We start from the raw sequence: 16,368 nt of genomic DNA on the forward strand, positions 1-16,368 counted from the left end.
CACACAGAGTGCCCCTCCCGCTCCCTCCCTCCTTCCCCAAACAACATGGAATTCCCAGGATGCCAGGCAAGGGGCGGGGGAGGGAAGGAGGGGAGGAAGGGGGGTGGCAGGAAGAGAGGAGGGAGGTTGGGGAAAGCCTGCCCTGTCTTCAAGGAGTTCTTTGTCAAGGAAGCAAAGGGCCAACCAACCAGCCCTGGGTATGAGGAGGGTTGAGGACCCCAAAGTTGTGGGAGCTGGGAACAAGGGGCACCTCGACCTTCCCGGGGCACCAGAAGCTTCTGCATGAGCCAGACCCGCAGGTCCCGGAAGAGGGACGAGCACCTGCCGGGCAGGGAGGGTCTTACCCCAGTGTGGGAGACGAGGGTGGGCGAGTCATGGAGGACCTTATTGCCCTGCCCAGGTGCAGGGGGCTGGGGAGGGGCTGGAGGGGCTGAGGGACAGGCCAGACCCAGCCAGACGGCCCTCGGCCACCCCCTCTGAGTCTGCAGGTCTCCAGTTTTCAACCTCAACCAGCCCAAGACCAGGTTTCACTCCAGTGGGCCCAGATTTCCACCCCCCTCCCCACTCATCTGCTGCACATCATGTCAGATAAGCGCCAACGGTGAGCTGGGCCCCAGGAGTGATTCAGAGACAGTCTGAAGCGATGTGTTGTTGGGAAATGTGCGTTCGGTGAGTACGTTGAGGTAGTTTCTCCCAGTCCGTGCAAGGCAGGGGTCCCGGCTCACCAGGCTGGGCAGGCCAGCACACCTGGGAGGCCTGGGGTGGGCGCTGAGGCCAGGGACAGGGCAGGGGCTGGAAGCTGCTTTTTGAGGGTGGGGCTCTCGTTGGCACCGTTTCTTTGGTTTCTAAGCCCATGGTCAGGATGCAGGAGAACAGCCCCTCCCCACCTGCACCCCGGGCCAGCAGCGCCAGGCAGGGAGAAAGCCTGGGTGCCTGGGAGCCCAGGTGGAGTTCCGCCCTGTCTCACCACCCTGGGCACTTCCTGGCCTCTTCCACCAGCTCCTGCGAGGTCTGGCCCATGACGCATGGCATTGCGCGTCCTATACGGCACTGTGCTTTCTCCAGTGAGGCAATTCTCAGCTCCCGGCGTCCCAGGAGGCTTGGCAAGGGCACCTCTCACCTGGGGCGGGGCTCTGTCTCCTACCCCGGGCCCTGGTGCAAGATGAATGGGGCGACTCTGGCATTTCAGAACCCCTGGCAGTGACTCGGGGAGCTTTCAGAGCAAGAAGGGGGAGGAGGTGATGGGTCTGAGAGCAGAACCCTGGTGGACCAGGTGTTCACAATTAGCCGAGGTTCTACCAACCAACGTTCAGGGTGCCCGGAGGACCCAGCAGGGGCAGCCCCAGTGCCCCAGTGCGGGGAAGGAGCAGTTTGCACCAGGGAGACGGGAGGGAGACAGGTCGTTCTGCTGTTTTACAGCCTGTGGCTTTGCTGCCAGTGCAGGTAAGGAGGCTGCTCCATCATCCCGGATGCGCCCCCCAAACTCCCTCCCTTCCTCTCTCCCTCCCCCTCCGTTTCTCCCTCCCTCCCTCCTTCCCTGTCCTGCTCTCTCCCCCAACCCCTGTCTCTCCACATGAGTGGTGCACCTTTCCTGAAGTGGTGGGGGAAGAGCAAACCCTCTTATCTAAAACATTAAATGCCCAGGCAGGGAATGGCCCAGCGGACGGGGCTTTCTAGCCCTAGCCCCCCGGAGCTCCCCTGCTCCTTGGGGTCTGGAGCAGAACCTGGCCACCTGGCCACCACGCCGGTCCTCTTCTGTGGCACACAGAATTCTGAGATGGTGTCCTGCCTCCCTGCCCAATGACCAGGCCGCTTGTAGCCCCGACCCCAGAGGGAGCACCTACCTGCAAATGCAGTGATGTCACGCCCCGACCTGTGCCAGGCCTCCACCTTGCATGCACACCTGTCAACCCAGGGAGTCGTCACAATCGCCCGGAGGCAGGGCTATTACTGTCACCCCATCCCACAGCAGAGGAAACTGAGGTCTGTCCCTCTCTCGTGGCAGATGACACCCATGGAAGCTGCTGGCGACCCATCCCCATCTCCTCCTTGCCCCTCACCCACCGGTGCCTGGCACAGTGCAGACTGAGTGGGCGCATATCCCACGTCCTGGATAAATTAGGGCTTCACAAGCGAGGGTGTGAGGGTGCAGGAGGGCGCACGGAGGACAGGGACCCGATTGGACCCCTCAGGGCACAGGCGGACAGCCAGCCCTCGCCCTGCCCCGAGCTTCCGGCACAGGCAGCCTCGCAGTTGGAAACATAGCAAGAGCCCCTTGAAATCCTTAAACCCAAACAAATGTTTATCTTAATAAGCAGGCAAACAATAAGATAAGCCTCTTGAGCACAGAGGGCTGCCCGGGGACTTACATCTTGCCGCTCCTGCAGCTGAGACAGAGGCGCCAGCCTGCCCGGCCGGGGAGGGAAACCAGCAGGGACGGGACCAGGCCTCGGTGCAGACCCCGAGGCGGCTCGGCACAGGAGCGCCTCTCGCCCTTCCCACGTGAGGCAGGTGAGCCAGACACAGGCCCTGGGTCCCCCCCGCCGCGTGACCGGGTGACCACATTTGCCACCATTGTGCTAGAGGACCTGCACCACTGTGGGGTGAGGGGAGTAATGACATAGAAAGCTCCCCCGCCCTGGCTTGGAACCCTGCTTGGAGAATGCGCCTCGGGCACGTCACACGCCGGAGCGTGGACATCTGCAAACCCGGGTGGAGACGCCCCTGGGCAGGGTGGCTGTGAAAACTGGAAGGATTAATCATTATTTGTGTCCCGGTTTGGGTGAGAAATGACAAGGTCGCCCCGCCTGGGGCCTTGGGGGTGCCCAGAGCAGGGCCCCTTCTTGGTGCCTGCGTGAGGCGTTCAGGAGAAGCTCACGATCGAAAGGCCTCACACAGGTGAGCGCAGCAGTGAGTCACAGACACCGTCACCTCGTGGGCATCTGCCAGCTTTGTGAATGCCAGGGAGTAAGCTCCACCTAGGAGAACTGGCTCGTGTCCTCGTTTCTGGAAACTTGCGTGCAGGCCCACCCCACCCATGCGGAGCAGACCTGCCCATGGGAGAGGGTGTAGCTGGAGGCAGAGAGTTATCCCTCTGGGAAGGCAGGATCTCAGCCAAGAGTGGGGCGAGAACCCCGCACCACTTACCCTACGGTGCCCCCAAGAGCTGGGGGTTGGTGGTGGTGGGAGGTGGCAGTGTGACCACTGTGGCCAACTGGGAAAGGACTGGCCCAGTGCGGCACATGTGTAGAAGGGGACATCAGAGCCCTGTCCCACCCGAGAGGCTCAGCTGAGCCAGGTCCCCATGGCTGCTGCCAGGAGCCCAGCTTCCTGCAGGCCACAGGGCACGTACATGAGGCATGACCCAATTCGTGGGCATTCTTATCCACCCTGGAGTGCACTGTGGCCTCCAGGTGGCTTTCAGATTCTCCAGGAAACCAGTGCACACCTGGGCAGCCCCAGGACTCTCAGGGTGGCCTGAGATTGTCCCATTGACCTGTAGGTTGGTCTTAGTGACCCTTGGACTTGTCAGGCGGCCCCAGATCCTGTCAGGGGGACAGGGGTCAATATGAGGCTGACCGTCACGTGGCACCCAGACACCCCCTTATGAGCAGGAAGCGTGGAGTGACCCTGTGGATCCTCACCCAAGCTGGGACATAATTAATAATTACACTGGGAGCAGAGGGACAAAGGGGACTTCCTAGGACCCGCTAGATGGAGAAAACCAGGAACCGGAGCCCCAAATAGCTGCCGCATCATTACTGCGAAATTCAACGCTACTCCCAGGCTGGCGCCGGGGGAAATGCCTTTCCACAAATATTTATCAAGTTTACAGCACACATACATGGCTCAACACATGTGCACTGGTGAAAGAGCCTGGCGTGTTCCACCCCTGGTTGTCCCTGGCGGCCAACACCTTCCCGCCTGGCGGATTTATTAGGCGCTGTCACACCTACACACCTCACCCACCCACCCACCGAGGAGGGGTCCCTGGGCTGGGAGAGCACAAAGGATGTCACGCTCTCAGCAAGCCTGACTTGTCCTCCATTGTCATTTATTTTTCACAACTTAAAAATCATGGAGTAATCGGGGTCATGCAGAGATAGGCAACCACAGACCATTTCTTCTGCAAAATGTGTGTCTGTCTCATGGAAGGTAACGCAGACCAAGTGAGGGAAAATTTAGAAAATCATAAAGAGTCAAAAAAATTAAGAAAGCTTAGCCCATAACCCCGCTATGCAAAGATAGCCACCGTTCGTATCGGGAGGCATGTCCTTTCATTATTTTTAACGTACTTTTTCTGTAGCCCTTTGTACTGGGGTGGTGATTTCTCGTCAACAGTGTTGGAGTCGTATCCTATTATATTATCGGTTAGGATCTTGCTTTTTGTCCCCTTGCAAGCATTCTCTGCACATACTTTTAGCAACATTATTTTTCCATCGCTGTAATATTCTTTCAACTGAATAAAACCACAGTTTACTTAAACATTCCCCATGTTTCAAGCAGTTAGGTTGTTTCTAATTATTTTGCAAAAAAATCTATTTTTTGTGGTTTGGATTACTTCCTCAGGATAACGTCCTCGGAATTAAACCTCCAGGCTAAGGGAGCATTTTCAGATGTGCGACACACGCTGCCAAGTGTCTGCCCTGGGGGCGGCCCCTGCCCGCACCCGACACAGCTCCGAATGTGCCGTTTCCAGTTCGACAGCACACACCAGACATCAGCACGTGCTAATGTCTGTCCCCTTATTAACAGGAGCCGGCACTTGGTTTTAATGTGCATTTCCTCTATCGCTGGTAAGGGAAGATATTTTTCCATGTTTATTCCCTAAACATATTTATGAGTCTTGTGAATTGGGTAGCCACGTACTTTGACGAATAATCTATTTGAGGTTGCATGTGTTACTTATCACTTTTTATAAACCTTTTACACACTAAAGACATTAACCCTTAAAATGCTGTGTTTGCTGGAAATGTTTTCTTCCATGTGGTAGCTGCTGTTCTTTGTTTCCTGTTTTGTGTTTACTGGCATGCAGAAGTTGCCGATGTCCATATAGTTCAATCTGGCTTCTTTCCCTTTGTGATTTCATCTATCAGTTCTTGTCTTAAAATGTCCTTCCCTTGTAAGTTTTGATATTCAGTTCTGTTTGGTTCGAGATTTGCAGATTCTTGGAGTGTGCTTTAATACCGTAATCGTGAATCTGGGATCTACCCAGGTACCTAGAGCAGGGCCTAGACCAACTGTCTGCTCCAGCTTGACGAGGAAGAGGCCACTTCCGAGTTCCAGGCCTGCTCCTGACTTCCAGTTCCAGACTTTCAGACCAGGACGAGGGCAGGGAGCAGGTGGGTGGCGGGTGGGATGCAGGTTGGGGCGTCCAGGGTGCAGGATGCCTCCCCTGCATCTGGGACTGATTTTCCCTGGATGGCCTCTCTCCTCCAGTCATCGTTTTTTGTCTCTGCTTTAAATCAGAGGTTCTCAATCAAGGGCAATTGTCCTCCAGGGACATTTGCCAGGTTTCAACAGTCACAACTGGGGGATGCTGCTGGTGTCTAGTGGGTAGAGGCCAGGGATGCTGTTCAACGTCCTACAATGCGTAGGACTCAGGACAGCCCTGTGCCCCCGGAACAAGGAACTTTCCAGCCCAAAATGTCAATAGTGTCAAGGTTAAGAGACACTTGAAATTGAGGGGTAGCTTCCCGAGCTAAATTGGCTGAAATGCTGCTAAAACTAAATGAGCAGGTGCTGGTGCCTCAGAGAGGACCAGCTGTCTTACAATGGGCATCCTCTCCTTTCTGGGGTAGAACGTTTAGCCAGGCCCACGTAATCAGGAAGAAACACCACACATCCCAACTTTCCTTGCAGCCAGGTATCGCCAGGTGACTGAAGTTCTGGGCAAGATGTAAACAGGAGCGTCAAGGGGCAGCTTCAGAGACCCCGCTTTAAAAGTCAGTTGCTGCTCACACCTCGCCTCTCCCTTCTTGTACCCTGCAACGCAGATGTGATCGTGGAGCTGCAGCGCCCTTTCTGCGCCATGAAGTGGCTTTGGGAGCGGAGGCCGTGCTTGGCCAGCAAGACAAAAGGAGCCCGGTCCCTGAGGTCTTTGTGGAGCAGAGCTGCGTCTCAGTCCCGGACAGCCACCTCCAGACTACGGAAAGGAGAAATAAGCTTCTCTCTTATTTAGGCCACTGCTATTTTGAGTCTCCGTGACTTACCACTGAATCTAACTATTGCAAATGTGACTTAGGAAACGTTTGTGAAGGTTTCTGATAAAATTCCAACCTGAATTTGAGAGGATTAAATAGAATACAATGTGCAAATTGCTTAGCTGATCATTTGGTACACAGCAGGCACTTAACAGTTACCCAGCTAAGCTATTGTGAGCCCTACCACGTGACAGGTATCACACCACACAGCTTGGACCCAGTGTCTTAACCCTCCCAGCAGCCCCTGAGGGAGGTGGATCATGGCCCCTGTTACAGACATGGCGCAGAGACTATTGCACCTTCAGGGCAGGGCTGGGCCTGGTCCCTGCATTGTGTCTGCTCCACCTCAGCAGACCTTGGGCACTCCATAGTCTGGAAGCATCCAGGATCCAGAAACTGTGGACAAAGCTCCCTTTGCCTGATGATCTTGCTTCATCCCAACCCTGTGGGCTTCTCGTTATAGCCCAGTATGGCTGCTTCAGCTCCAACCATCTCATCCGCATTCCAGAATCCATCTACAACCCTAGGAGGGATTTGTGTGTGTGTGTGTGTGTGTGTGTGTGTGTGGCATTTGGGTTGCGCTATGGAACCTGAGGCTGAGTGACCTGTGCAGCATCACACCACAAGTGGCAGAGCTGGGGCTCAAATCCAGGTGGATTTAATACCAGAATCTGTGTGCTTAGCTGCAAGGCCAAACTGTGTCTCAATAAATACTGTGGAATGGAGGCAGAGAACAGAGGGAATGCCAGCTCTGGTCATGCTGTCTCTAAGCAGTAAGATTAAGTAGTAACCGTACACGGTCTTGCTCAAACTCACAGCAATCCCCATTCCATAGATAAGGAAACCGATGGTCAGAGAGGTCAGGAGATCTGCCTAAGGTCACTCCACCAGGCAGTGTCAGGTTTAGAAAGAACAGACCACGTGCACCGGGTGCTGTTCTCCTACCCTCCCAGCTGCTCACATGCCATGTGGCCACTGTGTCTTCGTGTCCCCAGACTGGCATGATGTTCCCTTGACCTAGTAGAGTCCCCGCTCATCACTAAGATGCTCTGATGTGCAGCTGACAGGGCCCAGGCATGGCCCGTCGTCCTCCCCCTCACCTGCAGGCCTCCTCTCTGTCTGTGTCACCTGCCTTCATGCCTGGCAGCACCAGGGACTCAGGCACCAGGGCGGGGGCGTAGCGCCTCTTCCCCCTTGGAACCGAAACTGCTCTGTGTGTGGTGGGCCCTCAGTCACTGCCACATGAGTGAGAAATGGAACATGTTTCTTGCTAGCGCAGAGACAGCGCCCGTTTGGTATTCGGGGAGAGGGGAGAGCCCTGAGAACAGGTTGGCGGGGAAGGCTTCCTGGAGGAGGTGAGGCTTGGCTTTGCCACCTGCAGAGGGGACGGACTGCAGGCAGGAGTCGCGAGGCCCTGACGCTAGGATCTCCTTTCCTTGGAGGCAACCAGATGTCCTGGGCCCTGCAGGGAGGGGCAGATGGCCAGGATAGGTGGCCCCAGGACGCAGGAGCGTGCTGTCAGCCCATGTGGGTCGTTAGCACCTAAAGAGGGTGTAAAAGTGACTTACGAGCCGAAATCAGGTGTTCAGGCATAAACACGCCAAGGCCCATGATTGATTTGACTGGGTAAATAGCTTTTATAATTGGTATGTTTTTTATTAAATTTTAAAGGCTGCATATTTATGTGAGAGAAAATCGTGTGCACGTAGCGGCCAGCATGCCGGACCGGTGTGGCACAGGCCTCGGCCACCTCCCTGCTGGCAGGGACCCAGGACCATGAACTGTGTTGCTGCTGGCCGGACTCCCAGGACCCTGTAGGACTCCAGGGAGGAGAGGGGCAGAGGCTTAACTGCCTAATCAGCTCCATTTCCAGATACCAAGCGACTTTCGCCACTTCCCTCGGCCTGAAGTCCACGCAGCTTGGAGAAGAGGGAAGGCAGTGGAGAAGCGTGGAAGGGGCTTCTGCCTCCCTGTGGGACAGGCCAGCTCCGCCCCATCAGCTCTGGCCATGCAGCACCCGTCCGCGACAGCACAGGGCGAGGCCATGGGTCAGCGGAGGCTGAGTGTCAGGGTCCCCAGAATGGTAGGGCTCCCACATTGGCTCATGAGGCACCTTAGGGCCTGGCACGGCCAGCGGGTGCTCACTGGAACCGCAGGCGGAGCACGTGAGCACAGGGTGGGGTGGGAGCGCCAGGGGGCAGAGCCGGAGCGGGTGTCTGCGGAGCACGGGTGAGGCTCAGCGCAGGCTGCTCACTGGGACCAGCGATTCCCTGAGCGAGATCTTGAGAAGGCAGCTGCTTGGGCCTCAGTTTCCTCATCTGCAAAGTTTTTTAACGATCCTCACTCTGCCCACTGCTCAGGACGAGAAGGCTCCAAGGTGATCGCCATCAAGTCCCCGGTCTGAGGGAGGGTCTCTCACTGCTGTCTTCTTTAAAATCTATTGCTGTCACCTGAGGGAAAACCCAACAGATGCTTAAAGCCCAACAACTTAAAGAGAGTGCCCAGACCCCAGGTGCAGGGGACTCGTTCTCCCTCGTAGGGGGAAGGTGTGTTCGGACCTGAGTCCCAGATGTGCAGAAGGGCTGCCTTAGCCGGGCTCGTACCACACACAGGCCCCAGCACCGATGCCGAAACAGAGCGCCGCTGATCCGGGACCCGGGTCAGGGCTCGATGTGTGACCAGGGTCAGGGTTCAGCCTATAACCCTGTCTGGCTCATTTCCTTCCCCTGCCCCTTTGCCTCTTTTGGGGCCTTTGCGGGGCGGGGGTCCCTGGGGGGCAGGCTCCTCAGTTATCCAGGGTGTGAATGGGGCCTTAGAGCTGAGCCGCTCTGCAAGGTGCCGGCCCCCACCCCGCCCCCCAATGGCTGAGCGGAGGCCGGGCACCCTGGCCGGTGCTCAAGCAGGGATTTGTGCGCAGTTAGGGCCCCTTCCGCCTGCCCGATCCGGCTTCCTGCCTAAGCCTCGACAAACTCGCCTAAGCCGGGCCTGAGCCCCTGCCGCTCACAGGAGCTTTGCAGCCCGGGAACGAGCCTCCAGGCGCTGGGCAGCTCCCGCCCGCCCTGTCACTGGCACAGGCTGGTGCGGAACAGGCAGGAAGGACTTGTCCTCTGTGAGCGGCCCCAGCCCAGGTGGATGAAGTCACTTGTGTCTCGTAGCCAGGCGAGCCTCCTCGCCCTTAGGTAAATACGGGCCTCACCTCCTTCCCCTGGTTCCCAGCAGGCCGGCCAAGGGGCCGGCAGGGAGGCAGGTCCTGCAGTCAGAGTGGCCCCACAGCTGCCCAGGGCTTGGGAAGGAGCCCCCGGCTTGGCCTAGAGTAGGGTTGCCACCCCGTGAGCTGTTATTGGTCACAGCTGCGTCCCCCTCTCCTGCCTCCTCTGGTTAAACCTCAGAGCTCCCTTTGGGTGGGCTTCATTGTCCCCACGTGTGAGGTGAGGAAAGCGGCTCCGCAAAGCGAAGCCACTTGACCGACGCCACACGGACTGTGAACAGTGGAGCCAGCTCCAAAGGCAGAGGTCGTCTTCTTTGGGCAGCTATTTTCTGGGGGTCCGGGCAGAGCCAGAACCCTTTCGGGGGGGGACTTTGATCTCTCCCCACCAGCCCTGAAGTTCCCCAAGGAGCACAGTGCCAGGCCAGGCACCTGGGGCCTGGGAGAAGGACAGGCCAGGCTGTGGCCACTGTGGCCTGGGGTGGCTCCAGCTGACATCCCTTCCTGCAGCCCAGTGTGCTGGGCACAGCAACCCCACTTCGTACAGAGGGGCCACATGCCCTGCCATCTGGGCAGCTCTTGCCCTGACCCCCCACCTTGGACAGGGATTCAGTTGGCTTCTGAGACCCCTCCCAGGATGTCCTTGGCAAACAGCAATGGCAGGGGGTCTGCACTTTCTACACAAATGTCCTGGTCCCGTGGTCACCTGCCCCACGGGAGGTTAAGCCGGCCAGGGCCACTGCACCAAGGCTGGCCTGCAGAGGTCGCCCTGGGGCCCAGCCTGGGGCTCCACGCTGAGACCCGGCGCTGCCATCTGACAGTCCAGGAGCGGGTAGCCAGTCCTGCCCCTCCTGGCCCACGCAGGCTCTGGGAGCTGCTGCTGGTGCCACCCTGCCCCCGGTCCTGCCTCGGTTCCCCAGGGTCTGCTCCTGGTCCCTAGGGCCTGCAGGCCACACAGCCCTGTCTCCCTTCCCATCTCAGTGTCTCCCCCTCCTCAGAGTCCTGCGCCCCTCCCCCGTTACCTTCTCCTCCATTGCCCCCTCCTCCCCTCTCTTAAACTCACTTGAAAACAGTGACACTTTTATTCTGAAATAACTGGACTCAGGAAGTTGCAGAAGCAGCACAGAGGGGCCCCACGAGCTCTCCGGCAGCCTCCCGAGAGTCCCACCTGACCTCACGCAGGAACGGCCCCTCCACCCGCTGCGGCAGTCTGCAGACCTCGTTCACCTTCGCCAGGTTCTACATGTGTGTTTGTGTGAATGTGTGTCGGTGTGTATAAGTGTGCTCGCCTCTATGTGTGTCTGTGCGTGTGTGTGTGTCTATGTGCGTGTGTCTACGTGTCTGTGTGTATCTGCGGGAGCATGTGTGTGAGTGTGTGCCCCTCGGGTCTCAGCCCGTGCACACCTCTGTGCAGCCACCCCCAGGTCTAGCTGCGGTTCAGACGGCTCCATCCCCACCAGGCTCCCGGGTGCTCCTCATGGCGGCACCACCCTCCGCCCGTCCCTAACCCGGCACCCACTCATCTGTCCTCTGTCCCTGTAACAGTCATTTAGAAAGTGTCATACACATGGAATCACATGGTTTGTACCCTTTGGGGATCAGCTCTTTTCCTCACTCAGCACAACGCCCTTGGCATCGTCCTTGCCTTTCAGTGCTGAGTGGCCGTCCTGGGTCCGGGTGTGGCGCGGCCTTTTGTCTCCCTTCCTAAAGGTTTCTATAGCAGTGGCCTTGAAGGCAGACCACCAACCCAGAGTTCTGGAGGGAAGGCCGTGGACACCACTGGGACCCTCCACTTTAAAGGGGTGGTGGAGGGAGGTGGCGGTGGCCTGTGCAGAGAGGGGTGGGCAGGGGCCACCTGGTGGAGACCCTGTGGTCTTGGTGCCTCCTGGGCTTGGCCCCACATGATGCTGGACTGAGGACAGCTCTGGGGGAGGTGAAGCTGTGGGGAGGAGCGCAGAGGGCCAGGCTACATGAGCAAGGGCAACCACAGAACCGGCCTCGCCTGCTTCACTGACACGCCCACCCTTGCTCCGTGGACTCCGGGCATCTCCCGGAAGGCTGTAGCTTGTACACGAGCCAGGAGTAGGTCCTGCTGTGGGACGCCAGGTTGGCCCTCGGGGAAGGCGGGAGCCCCGGGAGGGGCCTTAGGCACCTGGGGCAGGAGTCCACAGGGGAGCAGGTGGGCCAGGGGCAGGTGGGGGCTCCACTGGGCCTGGGGGTGCTGGGGGAACTGGAGTGAGACCAAAGAATAGGGCTGAGGAGGGTCACTACTGGCGGGGCTGGGCCCAGGGACAGGCCTTCGGAGGGGCCCGGCTGGGTGTCCCCGAGAACTCACTGTCCGCACCGCGGTGCTTTCATGCCACTTTGGAAGCAGGTGTGACAAAGAGGCTGGCAGTGAGTGCCGATAACACAAATTAAAATGTGTTCCGAGGAGTGACAGGAGGCAGCAGGATGGAGCCTCCTAGAGACGAGCCGTGTGAGGACAGCTCTGTGCTCCCGTGACAGCAAGTCCTGCCAGAGAGCAGGCTCTGACTACGAGAGAAAGGAATCCACGCCCGAACAAAGCAGACGCGAGGCTCTTGCTGCCCCGCTAAAGTGGCTTTTTTATCAAGGAGCAGCTCCCAGGCTGACAAAGGCCGGAGGGAAAGGCCTGTAGCTCTTTCTCGGGGAGTCAGCCCCGGTACCGGGGTGGGGAGGGGGCCTGGGCAGGTTTCTGACCACAGTGCACCCCCAGCCCCCGCCCAGGAAGGGAGCCCTTTCCCAGCCAGCCCTCTGGTCTGGCCACAGCACCTCCAGTCAGACCCCGGCCTCAGTTTCCCCAGCTGCAGGATGGGGATGACAACACTGAAGGGCTCTCAAAGATGCCAGGGGGGAAGAATGGTCGCTGAGCCCCATCCCGGAGATCCTCGCAGCACTGCGGCCGGAGGCTGATACGCAGCCAGAACCGAAGCACCTGCCGAGGACGGAGCCTCCAGAGCAGGACAGGGTGACTCCTGCAGCGCAGAGACCAGTGAACAGGCGGTGGCTGCGTCCTGGGGGCTGAAGGTCTGGCCCTAGGGGCTCGCCCCCATCCGTGCATCCCACAGCAATTCCTCAAAGAAGAGGGTCACAAACCCTTTCCAGGAAAGGAGACAGGTGCCACTGCCACCAGCCAGATGCAGGAAGCCTGTGCCCTGGGCCCACGAGAATCAGAGAGCCGAGGGTCCCAGGGACCCACCCCCAGGCACATACGTGGCTCCCGATCTATTTGCTCACAGAGTCCAGCAGATTCATTCTCCCTGGTTCCAGCCCCTTTCAAATGAGATTCACTGGATTTCTCATCTTTATTTTGGCAGGGGAAAAATGTAATTTCTAATTTAAAATTTAAAATCCACCATCCTCATCAACATACACTCAGCTCAGATGGTGTTGGGGAAATTAGCTCTGTCACTCTCGCACACACCAGCACGAGGCCGGCAGCAGGGACCAGCCCTCCCACCCTGGACGCTCATGGGGACAGCGCTGAGAGCCCTGTGCGCTGAGGAGCATCTGAGCGGAGGCGTCAGGAGAGCCTGTCCCTCACCTTCCCCTGCCCAACTCGCTGTGTGACGTCCAGCTTGTGATCTCACCTCTCTGGCCTGGGTCGTCCTCTCTCTGACAACAGGTGGCAGCATAGGGGACATATTGTGATGTCTCAGGGGTTCACAGAGGAGTGGGGGGTTCAAGGAAGGCCCAAGCACAAGCTAAGGAATTAGACCAACCAAGTTGTTATGCTCGGGTGCACACAAACACGTCATATGACCTGGGGACGCCAGGGACTTCCCTGCCCTTTGGTCTCCTCCCGGAGTTGTCAACACCAATGTCGTGTGTGCGTTGCCCCGCACAGGGCCAGGCATCCTGTGGGAGCTCATTCCCGGCTGGTGCCTGGAAGGGCTGACGTGCTGCGTGAACGGAGGGGCTGTGCGCTCTGTGTGCTCCGAGCAGGAAAAACAGGAGTCTAGATGGTTAAAGAAGTTCCATCTGGGAGCCAAGGACGAACCTCATCAAATCCTGCATTTTCCAGACGGAGAGACAGACCCTAAGGAAGGTTAAACACTTCCCCTCACATCCCATGTGCGTTTTGGGAGGGGCGGCCCCGGACCCCAGGACTGTGCTTGCTGTCCCACCCCACAAGTGAGCCTGCCCCCGGGACCTGCTCCTGGCAGCCTCCAGAGGGCCACACGCACCTAGGCACTGCCGTTCCCTTTGTGGGGCTATCCTCTCCTCTCCGTTGGCAGCCGGAACCCCAGAACTCAGAGAGGTGAAGAACTTTGCCGAGGCCACGGATGTCTGCGTGACTCAGGGCTTCTGGTCACAAGCGGCAGAAACACAACACACCCTGAGTTGGACAGAAAGAGGATCTATTGGCTCACAGAAGCCCAGGAAAGCTGTACAACCAACCGACAGGAAGTCCAGCATTCATTTGTTTAAAACGTGTGCATGGAGCATCTACCAAGGGCCAAGTGCTGCCTCAGGCATTGGCAAGATAAGGATGAACAATAAGAAAAGGCACAAACAAAAATATCATGAAGTGACAAGTGTCTGCACAATGGTGGAATAGAATGTGTCAGGGTTGTATTTGAAATTGGACAGTCAGGGGACCTCTCAAAGGAAGGACAGTTGGGCTCCAGGAAGCCCCTGGGCCTCACGAGTACTGTTGGGGACATTCTGTCCTCCATTTTCCTCTAAGTGTCAGCCTCATTTTCCCACCACCTGGTGGAAAACATGGGGCCGACAGCTCACATGGAATCTCAAACCAGGGTCTGAAGTCCCACCTTTATTAATAGGAAATCCCAGGGAAGCCCTTTGATTGGCCCAGGTTGGGTCAAGTGGCCATCTTCACACCAATCAGCTGCAGGTGGTGGGCAGGCTCAGTGAGGATTGGCAGCATCCACATGGTTGCAGATGAAGGAAGACCAAGGTCCTGGGAGGCCGGACCAGGCAGCTGTCCACATGTCAGAGCCAGGATGGAATATAGGCTACGCATCTCATCCACACACCTGCCCTGGAGAGGTTCCCGGAATTCTCTTCCCCTCTGCACAGCACCAAGATTTCAGGTAAATCATCATCTTTCATTTGATTAGAGAGCTCTTCAGCCTCCTCTGTGCCAGAAGCCCCTCTCAGAACCCACCTGTGTGTTCCTGACCAGGCAGCTGCCTGAGCTCTGAGCCCCTCCCACCCCTCACCACACCCTCTCCTCAAACCTCTGAGAAGCCCCGGCCCCATAACAGGGACAGATATGGTTTGCTGTGGACAGAGTTTTGGAAGTGCCACCATTTTCCTGCAGAATGGCTTGACCCCTTTTCCTACTTCATCAGAGCCCATCTTCCAGTCTTAAAAGGTGACAATTACGATGTCTTCCCTGGGCTTGTTGCATGGGACAAAGCACAGGGCAGGTAGGCATGCAGTGCCTGGCTTGGCAGCTGCTGCAAGGTGCCTGTGATGACCACGGGAAGGTAGTGCACTTGCAGCGTTGGGCCCTGTCCACAGAGGCATCACACAGGCTGTGGAAATACAGCCCCTGCCGTGCCACCTTGGAATCCCAGCCTGGGTGGCAGCCACACACAGCAGACCTTTGGCCCAAAGGGCAAAACCACTGGACAAGACAGAATGCCCCCAGCACCCAGGGGACTGGGGACTGGGGCAGGGGACATGGTGGAATTTGGAGTGTGATGTCATCACTGGGACACTGCCATCACCAGGACCCAACAGCAGCCTTGGTACGAGGGCTTCCTGGTGAGTTCCAGGCAGATACCTGTTTCTACTTGGGGTCCTGTCCTAGCCTCTGTGTAGGGTGGGTGCTTACTCCCAGGAGAGCCCAGCCTCAGGCAAGCCTGGGCCGCAGCCACTAAATGAGGCCATGGTAGAGGCAAGTTGTCCCCCTGTCCCAAGTGTCTTGTCATACTGCTGGGATCTCATCACTAATTCTCCATTCCTTGAGTCAAGCACTGCCCTGTGAAACCACAAACCCCTTGGGGTCAAGGAGCTGTTATGTCCCTTCATGTCTGGAAAAGACCTGGGAATATGTCAAAGCAGGATGCCCTCCCCATTTCGCCACTGAGGCGAGCCTGGCACGGAGCTTGCTGAAGACAACCTCCCCCTCCAGCTTGCCGTGGCGTCTGCCCCTCAGCCGCCTGGTTCAGGCGTTGGGATTCCTTGGTAAAACCGAAGGATTCCACTTGGAGTAAGAAACTAAGAGCTGCTGAAGCCCCACTCTTTGTCAAGCCCTTGAGGAATGTCACCCCCATTACCTCCTCACAGCCACCCTGTGTGACAGGCGAGAGGCGGGGCCCAAAGTCATGGCAACACTAAGACTAGGATTTGACCCCGTTTTGCCTCCGAGGAGGACTCTGCAGCACCTCGGTCAATTAGCCAGCAGATTAGTGGGTCCCTTGAGCTGAAGCAGGGGCGGGGTGTGGACAAAGGACGCCAAAGGACTCGGGCGCTGTCCACAGAGCTGAGGTGCTGAACCACCAGGTCCTTAGCGCTGGAAGGAGAGGTTCAGAGAGTGCCTGATTCAGAGAGAAAACTACAGACATGCTGAGTGGATGCAACATGCAAGTGGAGGCCACAAATAATCCCCTTAACTCCGCCCTGAATTCGTGCCTCCCACAGGAAATCAGACGTCCCCAAACGTTCTCTAGCTCCTCAATCCCCTCCTTCCCACTGCCCTCATTTCATTTCCATTTATCCTATGTTGACCTCTAAGCCCATGTTTCCACTTCCTGGATGATCCTCTTAGCATCATGTCTAGTTGTCAAAGTCCTAGTGCTTTTGGAAGACCAAAGGTCAGCTAGGAAGGCAAAGACATGAGATGGCCACCATGGTGAGCAGGGGGCCTACCCAGAGCAGCTGAAGTCAGTGAATCCCAGAGGACTAGGAGTTATTCCTACGGTGGCTGAAGCTCTGGCAGCCACTCTGCACCGAGTAGTGATTAGGGCA

Source organism: Eulemur rufifrons, chromosome 3 (assembly GCF_041146395.1).
Source record: "Eulemur rufifrons isolate Redbay chromosome 3, OSU_ERuf_1, whole genome shotgun sequence".
NCBI lineage: Eukaryota > Metazoa > Chordata > Mammalia > Primates > Lemuridae > Eulemur > Eulemur rufifrons.